Source organism: Typopeltis vanoorti, chromosome 6, assembly GCF_054136105.1.
Source record: "Typopeltis vanoorti isolate ZY-2024b chromosome 6, IOZ_Tvanoo_1.0, whole genome shotgun sequence".
Lineage (NCBI taxonomy): Eukaryota > Metazoa > Arthropoda > Arachnida > Uropygi > Thelyphonidae > Typopeltis > Typopeltis vanoorti.
Genome location: NC_143554.1, coordinates 115,532,777 through 115,549,056, shown reverse-complemented (window position 1 = coordinate 115,549,056; position 16,280 = coordinate 115,532,777). Strand labels below are relative to the sequence as shown.

General features: G+C 34.7%; 1 protein-coding gene across 1 annotated transcript in view; it reads right to left on the bottom strand.

Moving 5' to 3' along the window:
* LOC150105837 (uncharacterized) overlaps positions 1-16,280 on the bottom strand; it is a 138,675-nt gene that overhangs the window by 72,907 nt on the left and 49,488 nt on the right. The window lies entirely within an intron of this gene.

Here is a 16,280-nt window from a genome sequence, read left to right as displayed (position 1 = left end):
GTTTCACTGGCCTGACAGCTGTTTCGAACTTGTTGGTTCTCCTCAGATACCAGGCAGAAACCTTGAGAGCAAAAACTCTTGTTCAGTACTAAGGAACTTGAAATGTTGGAGAGGTGTATTTTCGTAAGCGAACTCTCGGTCAGTGTGTAAAAATACTTACTAAAATAAAGAAAACATAGATGCCTATGTTTTCTAAGTAGTCTGTGCTAATGTAACTCGTGAATGCTGGTGAGTGTATTTTGGTAAGCTCTCTGGTCAACTTATTTTTTTACGAAACTTTCATAGTTTCTATGTTTGGCTTTGAAATAATGCTGGATATAATATCCATTTTACTTATATAATTTTTTCATTGCTGAACTGAAGCCTTTTGGCTCTTTATTTTAGCAAGAGCAGGAATATGTTTAAATTGCATATCTTAATATCTTATAAATATTTTAACAGGGAAAAAATTCATTAATTTCACTTCCTAACCCAGCGTTTCCCAAATTTTTCTTACAATGAAACACTTCACAAATCCTGAAATTTTAACAGAACACCTTGATTAGAGTCAAGTATCAGAGGTGTTATATTCAATGTAAAGTTAAGTGCACATTGTTGCTGAAGCAGGCTGTATCGCATTGCAAAAATGCGACAGTGCACACTACAGGTGTGCTGGGTCACAGCGCATCACATTGATCTTGCTTGTGACCGCACGTTTCCTAGAATAGATACCTCTGTACTTCACAAATCCTGAAATTTTAACAGAACACCTTGATTAGAGTCAAGTATCAGCGGTGTTATATTCAATGTAAAGTTAAGTGCACACTGTTGCTGAAGCAGGCTGTATTGCATTGCAAAAATGCGACAGTGCACAGTACAGGTGTGCTGGGTCACAGCGCATCACATTGACCTTGCTTGTGACCGCACGTTTCCTAGAATAGATACCTCTGTACTTCACTTGTGCTTGGAGGTGTTGACAATCACAGGTGGCTGAGTCAAGGCAAGTGCACACTTACCTTAACAGCACAATCCACATGCGAAATGAGGAGCACCTGATTTTCGAACATGATTGAACTTGTCACAGCATTTAAAACCATTCCAGGCTCATTAATTTTGATAATTTTTCAAGGAACACTTATTCACTTTCCAAGAAACACAGTTTGGGAAACCCTGTCCTAACCAATGTTTTAGGTTAAAAAAAAAAAAAAAAAAGGCACTGAAAGATTTCTAATTTGAGAATTAGGAAGTGCACCTCCAACATTTTGCATTTATTTCTAATAACAGATTTCACTTTCTTTCAATATTTAAAAAATTATAAAGAAAATTTCTCCATGAAGATTATGATAAGTCGAGCATTTTGAAAAATAGGGACAGCCATGAATTTTGAACAGTCATACATCTGAATATTTGACATTTTTTATGAGATTCTAATTGCACACAGATTTCTCAGTTTTTCTGTCTCATACCAAATGTTGAACTTTTAAATCTATTATTTTTTTTCAACTTCTGTTATCACTAATTGTTGTTGTCATGACTTTTATCCTTATCCTTTTTTTTTTCAATTACAATGCATGCTTTAGTTGCTTTGGAACTATCATCAAACAGATGCTGAATTACTCCCCTACCAAATACACATACACACAATTTGATTTTTTCGTGTTTTCCATTTAATTTCTTTCTGATAGTATCAGATTCCATTTTACAATTATTTATATTCAAGCTATCTAGCCAAAGTCAGAATTTAGTTTTCCAAATGCCCTTGTTCAACTGCACTAATCAAAAGGAAAAGTATCATAAATATTTCAAACAACAATAACAACAAAAATTGTTTACAATTAAGTATTATTTTGACATTCAGATTAATTTTCTGTTCATTCGTTTTTTGAAAATTTACTTCACCAGAAAATATTAATGCTTCAATTCTCATATTATTATTATTACAGGCCACTCCGAGAAGTACCCAGATTCATTGAAGGATCCTCTACACATCATGCCAAACACCATCCACCATTTGCACAGTGGTGGGAGAACTAGGGGGTCATCCCTGGACACTGGGCAAGGGTGTCAAAACTAGATCCTCACTTGGAAAATGATATGAGTGAAACAGGCCACCAGAGTTCATTGTGGATGCCTTGACTTTGCTTTGAGCTCATTCACAGTCAAGGCGTCCACAACAGACTCTGGCAACCCACTCCATTCACCCACCACTCTCCAAGCAAAAAATCCAGTTCCAACACCCTCTCAGTTTCCCTGACCTGTTCTGAAAAATTTTCCCTGCATCAATCCTGCAAAAAATCCTTTGGCAAACTGTGTGTCTAAATTACAATGCTTGCTTTAGTTGCTTTGGAACTATCATCAAACAGATGCTGAATTACTCCCCTACCAAATACACATACACACAATTTGATTTTTTCGTATTTTCCATTTAATTTCTTAATTTCAACCCACAATTCTTCAACCAATCCCCACAAGGTTCACTCCAGACCTGAAACCATCCTGGTCACTCACCTCTGGATCTTCTCTATCTCCTCCTCATCTGCATGCAGCAGTCAAGATAGAGTCCCATCAAGCCTCGATAAAGAGGAATAATCACCTGCTTGTCTCCAAGCAGGTGATTATTCTGATAAGCCATACCAGCCACCCCTGCTATGCGCCCTCCAAACTCTCTCTAACACTCCTAAACATCTAGCTTTGTCAGTTTTCTGGAGTAGTACAGTTCCATCAATATGGTACACATCTGGTAATGTTTTCACTCAAAAATGCATAACCTTACACTTTGCCAAATTAAACTAACATCCATTCTCCTTTGCCTAGACTGCCAAATCTTGGCAAATCACCCTGCAAACTTTTAACATCTGTATTAACTACTGCTCTATCCAATTTTGAATCACTGGCAAGCAACTGAACAGTTCCTCTCATATCTCCCCCCAATACCACCATTGTGCAAATCAAACAGCAGCAGCAGCCAAAGAATAGAGCCCCCCCCCCCGACACCACCAGTCACAGGCCCTCCTCCAGACTCCACTCTCGAACAAACTACTCTCTGATATCTCTCCATTCTCCCATCCACTTCAACTCCATATCCATCCCATGCACCGCAATTTAATGATTAGAATTCCATGCAGAATCCTGTCAAAAGTTTTTGGAAAGTCCAGCACTATCTGTAAACCCATTACCAATATCCAATTCAGCAATATAAAAAAAAATTATAACCAGTACTAATTTCATTTTTAATATTCATCTTTTACATCTTCAGCATTTCATTATTCGAATAATCTTTTTTCCTATACTGTGTAAAGTTTGACAATATTTCTGTATTTACCTCAGTAACGAAATCCACTAAAATTTTCAGGTACTGTAATGTTATCTCCACTAAGGTAGAGATGAAAGGAGCAAACAGTGACCGTGGTCTTGAAGCAGTATGATGGGAAGTGGAGGTGAACAGAATGAGATATTTTATGTGTGTGTGTGTGTGTCATGTTAAAATTTATATATTTTGAACTCCTCATGCAGTCAGTTGCATGAGGTTGCAAAGAGCAAGCAAGAAAGGTAACTTGTTTGGTAAGGGTAGCAAAAGTGCAGTATAAGCAGCAGTTAGCTAAAGAAGCCAGAAGAAATCCTAGAAAGGTTTTTTGATACATGGCCAGTAGAAGGAAGAATAATTATGGAAGGATGATACTGATTGGATAAAATTTCAGAATGATACCCACTGAGAGGATATAGGAGAAATCCATAAAGGTATTTCATCCCTATGAAAATAACATCATGCAGAACTTGAGAGCAGTGGGAGGGAGGGAGGGTGTTAAAGTTCTGAGTAAGCAGGATGTATATGAGGAATTGAGTAAACTTATTGATGTCAATAAGGCTTGGTGGTATATTGCTGCATGTTTTGATAGAATGTTCCAGGGAGTTAACAACAGCTTAACTTAGAACTTTAACAAAGACAAAATTGTTCTGCTTCATAAAAGGGAGGGGAATAAGACTAAGGTTCTGTTTGTCTAGAGTTGTGTAAAAGTGTTAGAGAGGCTAGTGAGGACCAGGATTCAGCATTCGGTTGACAACAACATTCTGTTTGATGGACAGCATGGATTTGCTAAAAAAAAGATTGTGTTTTAGCTATCTACTTACTAAAACAAGGTGAAAAGAGCACTGGACAAAGAGGATGCATATTCTTAGTATATTTAGATTTTGCCAAAGCCTTTGAAAGATTGCCATATTACAAGCTGGTAATCAAACTGGAATAGACGGGGTTGGTTAGCAGATTAGTGCACTGGATTGGAGATTGGTTGTCTGATAGGTATCATCAAGTTGTGTATAGGGGAAATGATATCCCAGGAAAGGAAAGTCTAGTGGTGTGCCCCAAAAGTCTGTTCTGGGATTGTTTCTTAATTTGTAAGTAAATGATATTAGGAAGGGCTTGAATCATGATATACAGTTGTCTGCAGATGATGCAAGTTAGAAAGAATTATGAGGAGTAAAATGGATGTTGAGTGGACTTGAATATACTTTGTGAATGGGCAAATGAATAGGACTACCAGGTTCAATGTAGCAAAGTGTCAGGTTTTAAAGTTTGGGAAGCATAGATAGAATCAAATATAGAAACAAAGATTAGTCCAGATATCTTAGAGGAAGCAGAGCTGATGAGATGAGGGATCTGGAAATGATGGTGGATACGGACCTGAAATTTAGGGGACATTTGTGCTAAAACTGTGAAGACAGCACAACACATTAATGGCAATGATGCAGAGAACACAGATATATAGGAGTAAGGATGTTATGATTCCATTGTTAAGGCTTTGATCAGACTGCATATGGACTACTGTGTACAGATCTGGTCACCCAGTTATATACACTACATCAGGGATTCTCAACCTTTTCCAGTGGCATACCACTATATTTAATTCGGGATATTAGATGTACCAGTAAGCAAATTTATTCTGAAAAAGCATGATTTGTTGGTCCCAGTGGCAAAATAAGCATTTCTCTACAATACTAGTGATTTATTTAGTTATTTATTATTTTATTTAGACATTTATTGGAGAAACAGATACTCTTTAAATCTATTCAATGGATTGTTCTGTAAAATGTGCAATTTTTAAAAATTAAAATAATAATGAGTGAATACATAAACAAATTTTGACAAACACATATTCCTGATAATGGTACTCCAGTTCTCAATTAAATTTACAATCAGTACAAGCTATAAATGTAACATTTTTAATTACAGAACTCACAAGAATGTGAGTTCTGTAATTTACAGAACTTTAAGAAGCTGTGTTTAGCTAAACACAGCTTCTTGAAGTCTGGTTTCAATTGACTTAATTTGAGTCTTAAATGGGGTTCAACCTTCAACTTATTCCTGTGCTTGTTTTTGATATAAATGAGAGAAGAAAACCCACATTCACAAAGGTAAGTAGTTGCAAACACCAACAGAAATTTTACAGCTTTTTTTTGAGATCAATGGATATTCATTTCTTCTTGCCAACCAGAAGTCTGTTAAATCCACCCTCTTAATTGTTTGCCTGAGACTTCCGTCGCAGGAGAGCTCGATCAGTTCATCTTTCTTGGAAGGAGTTATCATTTCTGGTAAGATGTCATCAATGGAAAACGGTTCTCTAATCCAAAATTCTGAAGCCAGGTTTTTCAGGGAAGTATTCCTTGAAATCTGTGATTAGACTCCCAAGATGTTTCTTTATATTCACTGCCAGTTCACTATGAAGAAGAAGAATTTCATTCCCAGTTAAGAAAGCATCCAACTATGGAAAGGAACACGTGTTTCCAGTAACGATTTCTTTAATGATGAAGCCAAGTTTTTTCCTAAGAGCCACAGTTTTATCCTGAACCAAGAATAAAGAAGTATGCGCACCCTGCAAGCTCGTGTTCAGCTGGTTGAGGTGGCAAACTAAATCTGCCAGGTAAGCCAACCAGGCAAGCCACAGTTCATCAGTGAAATAAAACTGAGTCTGAGGATTTGTCAGAGAGAAAAATCTGCACTTCTGAACGAAGTTCAAACAGGCAGCTCAATACATTTCCCCTCGACAGCCACCTAACTTCGGTGTGAAGTAAAATAGTCGTGAATTCATAGCTCTGGTCTTAATGAAGTTAACAATTCTCACACTTTCATTCAAAACTGTCTCCAGAGCAACAGGCATATTTCTTGTGGCTAAAGCCTCGCGATGAATGCTACAATGTACAAATTTTGCTTGTGGAGCTGCTACTTTATTTTTTGCAACAACACCACTGTGTTTCCCAACCACAGAACGTTCTCCATCAGAACAAACACCAACACATTTATTCCATTCTATATCATTCATTTTCATAAATTGGTCTAATTTTGAAAATATTTCATTTGAGGTTGTTTGAGGGCAGTAGTTCACACAACAAGAACTCTTTCCTCACTGTTTTCCCATCTATAAATCTTATATACGTAAGAAGATGGGCCATGCTGCTGGTAATGTCAGTAGTTTCATCCAATTGTATGGAAAAATATTTACTAGCCTGAACTTTTTCTATTAACTGCTCCTTAACATTTGAAGACAAATCTGAAATTCTTCGTGATACGGTGTCATGGAGAATGGAATCATTTCAAGTTGTTTTGCTGCCTTTTCCCCCAAAATTATTCTAACCATATCTGTAGCTGCTGGTAATATTAATAACTCTCCAATCATGTGAGGTTTTCCTGCCTTAGCTATTCTTAAACTGACTTCATAAGTGCCTCAAGAGCCTTCGTGTTAAGTAATGAAAATGAGGATATTTGTTTTTTCCTTGCTGACAAATTGGGCAGTTTTCTCTGGAAACATTCCAAAGGTTCATGCCAAATTCCATGGTGTTTTAAATCACCATGCTTAGTTTCAAAATGATGTTTAAGAAGGGAAGGCTACATCGAATGCTTTGATAGCGTTTCATAACAAATCGCACACTGGGGAAAAGGTGTGGTTTCTTCTCCAATATATGTGAAACCATATGATAAATAACTAAGATTGTATTTACGTTGTGCTATACGGGGCTTTCTGTTGCATTCTTGAACAATGATGTCCTCCGTCGGTTGGTTAGGATTCGAAGTAGTGGCTTCTGGCAGAGAAGAATTGTTTCCCCCACTTATACTCATTTCTCCCTTTGATCTTTTTGAGGGCCCTCTCACTAACCACTCACTCATTCATATTCCGGTTTCTATCCTCTGGCACAAACTACATATAAATATAACAATTTCACATATAAAATCTCACATTCAAAGACAATAATCTAAAACCACTACTTTCTTAACTGTAACTGCGGCTAAAGAAACAACAATGGACAAACTGTTTCCCATTGTTGTCCGATCAAATATATCCGAGTTACTTTCTATCATTGTCATTTGATTAATATTTATTAAATTCAAATTGAACTTCTGTATTATTTTTGTATATTATTATACAAAAGCTTTTAATGATAATGTAAAATCTAATTGTTTTCATTTAGTTGCATGATATATTTTAAGTAGAACTGTTAAATATTTGTGCATACATTTTTAATTCTCAACTCATGTTGCGATTAAAAAAATATGTTAATTTATCCTTTTATTTTATACTCTGTTTTCGTACCAACTGGCAGTGGCTCACATACCACAAGTGGTACGCATACCATAGGTTGAGAATCCCTGCACTGCATCTTAAAAATGCAAATAAAAGCATTTTTCACTTTCAATATTTTTTCTAGATGGTATGGCTCAAAAAATAAGAATTTTTTTTTTAACCAATTCAAACATTACTGTATGAATTTCATCACAATGCATGTATTTTGTATACTAAGCACATCAAATTACTAAGAGAGTTAGTACTTCAGTATTATTCTTAAAGTCAAAGAATTATGTACCATTGTTATTGCTCGAAGAAGACAAGTTCAGGGAATTATCATTTTAATGGGCATTTGCAAAACTGCACTATAATGAAACATCATTGAAGAAGCATTAACTGGGATTTTAATGTAATAATAATTTGCCCATTAGTCCCAATGGGGCCTAAAGATAAAATTCAGTAATTTTCCCCTAGATCATGATAAAATTTGTCTAATTTTTATGCAACATAAGAGTTACCTATAATAATAATAATGCCATTAAAGTTAAAATGTGTGTAGTTTTGGATGAGGGATAACAAAGATATGCTTTTAGGAAGGAGCTGGTAGATAAAAAGTTTAAGAACTTCTGTTATAGACATCGATTGTAATGACTCTTCTACGAGTATTTTCATGGACACCATTCCAATGAACCAGCTAACAACATTCCTCCATTCTCCCTCATGTTAATAAACATATGAGCAACTGCTGATCAACACATCCATTCAGTGTCAAGCTTTGAACATATTTAAGTTTTTCCTAAGGACTACAACATCCAGTTGCTCAAAAAACATATCAGCAGGTTCCATCTTTCTTCTTGACCACCTGACCACACACACACAATGCTGATACATTATAGGTTATACACACTCATATGTGTGATTGATATATTAAACTAATAAGGATTTAATAATGCCTCTTTTCTGTGCAGGGTGGTTTAGCATTTGTTGGTTTTCTGAAAAGTGCATATGTAAGTTTGCTCTGTTCAGAGACTTCCAGAAAGAGAATGAAATACAGGAAAAGCCTATCACTTTCTAATTCTAATGGTAAGCAGATGTAATGATGCAGCATGTCTAAATAGCTTGTAAATTCTTCTATTTATTTTTTTAGATCCTGAATAGATGATAAAAATATTAACATAATGGAGTCAGGTTGTTGATTTTAGGCAGTTGTCTAGAACTTCTTTCTCAAAAGACTCAAGTTTGCTACGGTGGAGAAAGTGGTGATCCGATGACTTCTTTCTGCTCAGTATTTATTCTTCCAGTATTTATCAATAAATGGGGGGGGGGTATCCATCAGTATCTATCTGAACAATCTGATTATGTCTGAAAGGAAGACAAAGTTGCATCCCTAGGTACATTTGTGATCACTCATGTGTCAAGGCTTGATAGGAAGTTATATGGACCTAGTGTTAAATCCTTTATCTTCTCAATGAAGTGTAAGGAATTCTTTATACAGGACTTTTGTGCATGTGGTGATAATAACACTCATAAATGTTTAGATGGGCAAGTCATTGATATCAAAATCAAGTACTCAGGTCAGACAGTAATTTTCTTGAACAGTTCTGTCTGTCATAAGCCAATGTCCCATTTAATGTCAACCGTTTGTGGATCATCCCTCCATCTTGTTCTTTGGCTAAGGACTACAACATCCTTGGTATCCACTTGGTGCCTTAATGTTGTCCACCTTTCATCTGACAATTTACTAATATGGCCAGCCCATCTCCATTCACAATACTTTTACTCCAGTCATATCTCTAATTCTGGTATTTCTTATTCTATCCCTTTTTGCTATGTGGAGTATTCTTCTCTCGGACACTCTTTGGGCCACACAACCTGCCTTCCTGTTTTTTTTTTTTAGTCATTGCCCATGTCTCACTTCCATATGTAAACACTAGAATAATGCAGATGTTAAACAGTCAAAATGCTGTCTCCTTATGTGATTCTTCTATGTATTTCTTTATACTGTTTTTCTTTAAAATTAACTAACTGACAAAGGCCTGACAGAATTTCAATAGAACTATCTGCTAATTTTAGTTTGATTTGATCTCAATTTTGTCATCAGTTTTTGTCTTAGCTATGTTAATCTTTAAACCTTTTTTCTCTTGCTTTCTCTGTCAAGGTCACTTTAACATTTCTTGAGCTTCTGGCCAAGTGGATAGCATATCCACTCTCCAGCCAAAAGGCTGTAGGTTCAAATCCCACCGTCGGCATGGATGTTTGTGATTGTCTGTGGAAATACCATTGGTTGTCAGTAGCAGATGGCTTTGGTGTAGTTGCAGTCAGTTGGTGATTGAATGGTGGAGACAGAGTTGTAGAGCAGGTGTCCTCCGTTGATGAGTCCCTGGAGGTGTCAAATAATAATAATAATAACAATGTCATTGCAAAATGTAAAGGATTGAGATTTTTCCCATTGATGTTAATTCCATAGTTTTCCAATGAGACATTCTTAAAGATTTCTTCTAATGTTGCAGAAAACAATTTGAGTGATAGGGGTTCTCCTAGCCTTACCCTTCTCCAAATACCAAATTCCTTTTCCTCTTCATATTGGCTGTTGAGTTTTGATATACAGTTTTTAATAACTGATATACTTTGCTGGGAGCTTGTTTTACACTGTTTATTATTTCCAAGTGATAGCGAATCAAAAGCTTTTTCAAAATCTACAAACACTAAATATGCGTCAAAATATTTTTTTTTTCTATTATTTGGTTAACAGTGTAGATATGATCTATTGTAGAGAATCTTTCTCTGAATTCTGCTTGGTTCATATAGCTGTGCATCATCCAAAATCTTCTGATTATTTAATATAATGTATATAACCTTAACCTTTTTGTACAATTGTGACAGCAAACTGACTGGCCTCTAGTTACTGATATAATCTCTGCTGCCCTTTTATGTAATAACATAATCAATGATTTAGGCCATTGCAATGACATTTTTTCTGTGGTTAAAATATCACTGAACATATGCAATATGACCTTATGAAACTGAGCCTCCTGATTTTGTGTTCTGCTAGCATACCATCTTCTCTATAACTTTTATTATTCTTTGCTGATTTAAGGACTTCTATAATTTTCTATTACAACTGGTGGTTCTGTTTCAGCCTCATCCAAATATAGTGATGGATTTGTATCTTTTTTTTGTTTTTCTATAAAAATCACTACATGTTTTCATTGTTTCTTCTCTATTGTACTGCACTATTCTTTGCTTATTTTTCAATTTTGGAATCCATTTTTTCCTTTCGTGTAACTCTTGTTTGATCAATTTCAGATTTTTTGTTTTCTATTATGTTCTGAATTATTCTTAAATTATATTTTCTGATGTCTTTTCCAACTTGCATTTCCACAAATTCTATATTGTTTTTGCTACTCAGTGACAATCTTAATTCTTTCATTTTTTTTTTTAATTAGATCAAGTGACTGTAAAGTAAGTTTTTCTCTAGAAGTTCTATTTGCAAGTTAGGATTTTTCTTAAACTTTATTATTGTTTAGGCTATTTCCTGCATTCTATCAGATACGTCCGATTCATTCATACTTCTTTCTTTCAACTTTTCTTTCATAATTGCCTCAGTTTTTTTATGGTTAATTATATCTTCACATTTTAATGTGGGTTTTTTCATTACTAATTGCAATCGCCCTATTTCTCTCTCTCCTCACCCTTTCAATGTTTATTTTTATCCTTGCTCTCATCAGTCTATGATTACTATCATAATTAAACTGGCTGATAACAGATACATCTATTATTTCCATGTTGTTCACCATAATATAATCAATTTCATTAAAAACTTCTCAATTTGGTGATCTTAAGGTCTATTTTTATTTAGTTTGCTTTTTTTTTTTTTTAAGAAAGTATTTCCTATATATACAACCCCTAGTTCTCTGTAAATTCAACGTCTTTATCCCATGTCTTGCACACCTACACTTTCTCCTTGTTGTTTCTTGGCTACTTTACAGTTAAAGTCTACCATTACAATTTTCCAGTAACATTTACCTCTGACAGTGTTGGAAAGATCCTCATAGAAATTATCAATTTCATTTGAATGACTGAAGGTGGGTGTATATATTTGTATTTGCTTAAATCACACTGTTTATTGATTTTCAACCTACAAGTTGTAATTCTCTGGGATTTGGTTTAAATTTAAGAATGTCATTTCTCCATCTTTCATGGATCATAATTCAAACTCCTGACCATGATCTCCCCCAACAGTATGTAAAATATAATTGCCTATTTCAGTATTTCTTTTTTTCTATTGTTGTTTCAGAAAGTTGAAGAATATCTCAATTTATTTTCTCTAGTGCCTTACCCAACTTTCCTTTTTCTTCTGCTTTTTCTTTTACTGACATTATAAGTACAAATGTTTAATTTCCTCATCAGGGTTCTCAGATACATTATCTTGAAAAAACCTCACATTTGGGTTTGAATCAATTTATCATTAGTCTGAGAAGTAGATATTACATTCGAGATAGCATGCCCATCTTGGCCTTGGATGCTATGGTCTTCAATTCTTATCAATTATTTGTTTAAAGGGGGGAGGGATATTTTTGAATCTTCTCACACTGACCAGGCATCGTGAGATTCAGCCTACTAAGCCAAATATCACAATGAAACAAAAATATAGTAAATTAAGATTCACTCCCCACCTTAAATACTGTAATAGCATTGGAGAGGGGGGTAGGAAGCAAGAAGAAAAGAAAGAAAGAAGAGTAAGGACTTTTTCAGATAGTATAACAGATGTATATCAACAGAAAGTAAGTTATGGTCCAGCATCAGGAACCTGGGTTGCCACTCCATCCCATTCTCCCTTGAGAGAGAAATATATAGGAGTTAATAAATTTAATCATTTTCAACATGTGTTAATCATTATTAGCATGTCTACTACAGGTTTATTTAAAACATCTAATTATAAATGCCAGTTTTATCATTTATGATGTAAATGATAAAATGTACACAAACTTTTTCTTTCCTCTAAAGTGAGGAGAATAATTTTGCATTACTGAAACACAGAAGACAAGAACTGGCATTCAACACTAACACAAAGATAATTATGAATGGCAGGAAAAATATCAAAATGGGAATTGGACAATGAGACTTATACATCTGAATATAGGTACAAATTTTTGTACCTATAGTCCTGCATCAAGGAAGTATAAGAATTTTTTGAATCATTAAGGAAGACAGTTGCCAAAAAGAAAAGAAAAAAAAATCAGTCCTTGCTGAAGATATGAAACAGCAGAGTGAATACCAGACATACAGATTTTGGGGAAAATGTGTAAATAAGAGAAAATCTAATAATAACAGTAATTACTCCCTGGATTTCTGTTTGGCATGTGGACTAGTCACTATTAATACTATGTACCAACATAAAGAGGTGCACATCTTTATGTTGTGTATCTTCTATATATCTTCTCTCTGTGTGAATAGAGAGAAGACACTAGGAAAAATGTATTGACTATGTTATTACTCATAGCAATATCTTTATATTGGTTCAGATCAAAAGACTATATAGGGACTTGAAATACGAAAGGATCACCATTTAGTTTTCACAATTATATAAATATAATTATATGATAAATATCATATAATTATATTTACCAAAAAAAAAAAAATACAAAAAGTTTTAAAACAATGAAAGACAAGTAGCGTTCAGATTTCAACCATAGATTCAAATATACAACCATTTGCTGGCCTGGTTGGCTGAGTGGTTAGCATATCCACTCTCCAACCAAAAGGTTGTGGGTTCAAATCCCGTCATGGGCATGGATGTTTGTGATTGTCTGTGAAAATACTAGTGGTGGTCGGCGGTAGATGGCATTGGTGTAGATGATGAAGGCAGGGCAGTTGCAGTTGGTGGAGTGATGGAGACGGAGAGTTGTGGAAGAGGTGCCCTCCCTCGATGTGTCCTGAACTCCCTGGAGGTGTTACATAATAATAATAAAAATTATTATTCAAAGGAAGGGGGGAGTTTCAAAATGATAACTCTGAAGAAAATGATTCAACCAGAGAGCAGGAGTGGATTTTTCTTTTTTCCCAATAATAGAACAATCAGAACTTCATAGCATACACTACAAGTTAGACAGTCCTGACTTATGAAAGTTAGCATGTGCTTTGAGAACATATAGAGAATAATATAAGAAAGCAATGCATAAAAGTGGCTAAACAAAAGTCATGGGAAGACTGGTAAAATGTTCCGAAGGCTATTGAAAAAACTTAGAAATGGAGGAAAGAGAATTATGAAAGGAATTCATCAACAATTTGATGAATTCCTTTCATAAAAATTTCATGAATTCCTTTCCTGCTGGACTTTCAATCAATTGTCTTTACAGTGAATTGTTGTTTGAAGGATTGATATTCTACAAACTGCTGTTCAATGAACTGTTTGACAAATTTTCATGGAACCCTTATTTCTGCATTATTCTTCCACTACAGTGATTTTTGTGAGCAATGTTTGGCTGAACTATCCATTGCCATTCCTTCACTTTTAAAGCTGCAAGAACAAGAATGAATACTGAACAACATAATTTCACTGTCCAGTTTTAAACCAAGTGAATTAACTTCTGTCTCTTCCTCTTTTATTCTATCTACCTCTGTTCTTTTGAACTTTTGCATGCTATCCTCTCCAAAGACTACAACCTTCAGCTGTTTAAAGAAAACGCATCAAGAGATGACTACTCTTCCCTTAACATCTTGTCAATTCACAGCAATGATGTGCTACAGTTTTCTCCAATATGTCATATTTTGTTTAAGGAAATTAACAACATAGACTTGATAATAACTAAAAATATTTAATTATTACTTCCTATATTTCACCAAAATTTAATTGGCATCTTCAGGGATTAATACACTGGTATTTAAACACATGCATGCAGGCATGCTTCAGTAACAAAGATGAAAACAGGAGAGATACAGGAAGGGATGTGATTATGCCAGCTATTGGCTTTGGATGGGTATTCTGCCAACGGAGTGACTGTCTATGGATGAGAGTTTCCCGCATGAGGGGGTAGTCTGATACAACCATATTTGTTAAGGTTGGGATGGTCAGTAAGAGCTGCAGCAGATTCAAGGAAAAGTTTCTTGAAGTTAAATTTGCTTCAGTTGAGTAAGGTGGCTTTTTTCCATCGGATTCTGTGCCAGGTATCCAGGGCATCCACAGCATAGGATCTGTCCAGGATCCAATAAACAGGACAGTGGTCTAACACTGAGCAATGAAATTCATCGCTCACTTAAAGACTATCACAAGCACATTCATACTCACAGCAGGATTTAGAACACAAAGCATGTGTTGGATAACAGGTATATGTTAACCACAGACATGGCAATGATGTACTATAGGTTCTTGTATCTCTCATGTGTCAAATAAATATAAAATAAAACAAATAAATAAAAAATTGCAAACCAAGTTAGCAAATATTCCCAGGATTTCTATTATTTCTCAACCATTTGTCTTAAGGTAAAATTCTAATTCTGATAACACTTATTTATCCTGAAGAATGCCAGCAAGCTCTTATAACTGTTTACACAGAACATCGATCAAAAATTGACAGCTGAATTTTCAACTGTCAATATTTGAATTAATTTATGAATGAGCTATGTTGGAAAGATTTATGGTATCTGAAGAGTGTGATGGTGGAACTTTTGTGTAGTGCATAAAAATAAAAAAATAAATAAATAAATAAAATAATAATAAAGTTGATCCTGGAATCAATGTCAATGGTTTAAATATAAATAATATCAAATATGCAGATGATGTTGTCCTTATTGCAAGAACCTCAAATGAACTACAAAGGTTGATAAACAAGCTAAATAAAATCTATAAAACATGTAACATGACAATAAATATAAAAAAAACAAAAGTGATGAAAATAGGGAGGAACAAAACTACCATCTCAGCCACCCTAAATGGAGAACAAATAGAACAAGTAGATAACTTCATATATCTTGGATCAAAACTAACAGAAACAATAGATGAACTTGAAACAAACACAGAATAGCGAGAGTGGACCACCATGGAAAAATTACAGAAAATCTGGAAAACAAACAAGATATCTAAGCAAGCCAAAATCAAATTATATGAATCAATAATTATACCAGCAGTTATCTATGGAGCAGAAGCAAGGACAATTAAGAAAAGAGAGTAGAAAAAAATGGTTTTGAAATGAAATGCTTAAGAAAAATAAAAAGAACAAGTTGGATAAAAAAAAAGAAAACAAATAGCACAGTCAGACAAGAATTATTGTATAAAAAGACAATAATAGAAAAAATTAGAAAACAACAACTGAGATGGTTTGGCCACACTGTACTACACATGGACACAGACAGACTACCTAACATCCTAATCAATACTTCTCCAACTGAAAAAAGAAGACCACCTGGAAGATTAAGAATTACCTGGCTGAAATTAATAAAGAACATTTCAGGATTCAGAACTTATAAGGAACTTTTTCAAACAGCAAGGAATAGAGAAGACTGGAAGATCCTGCTCAAGGGAAGACTTAACCCATCTTAGACAGAAAAGAAGAAGAAGAAGAAGAAATTGATCAAATTTTGATCTATTTTTGAATTGCGGATTTTGCAAAGCAAAATGTTATTTTGTCGTTATGAATGGTCTAACTGAAACAAAAACTAAAATGACTCGATAAATTTTATTGAAGTCCATCCAGCTAGCACAAATCATCACTATTAGTTTGAATTATTGGTTAATAATAATGAGTTGAA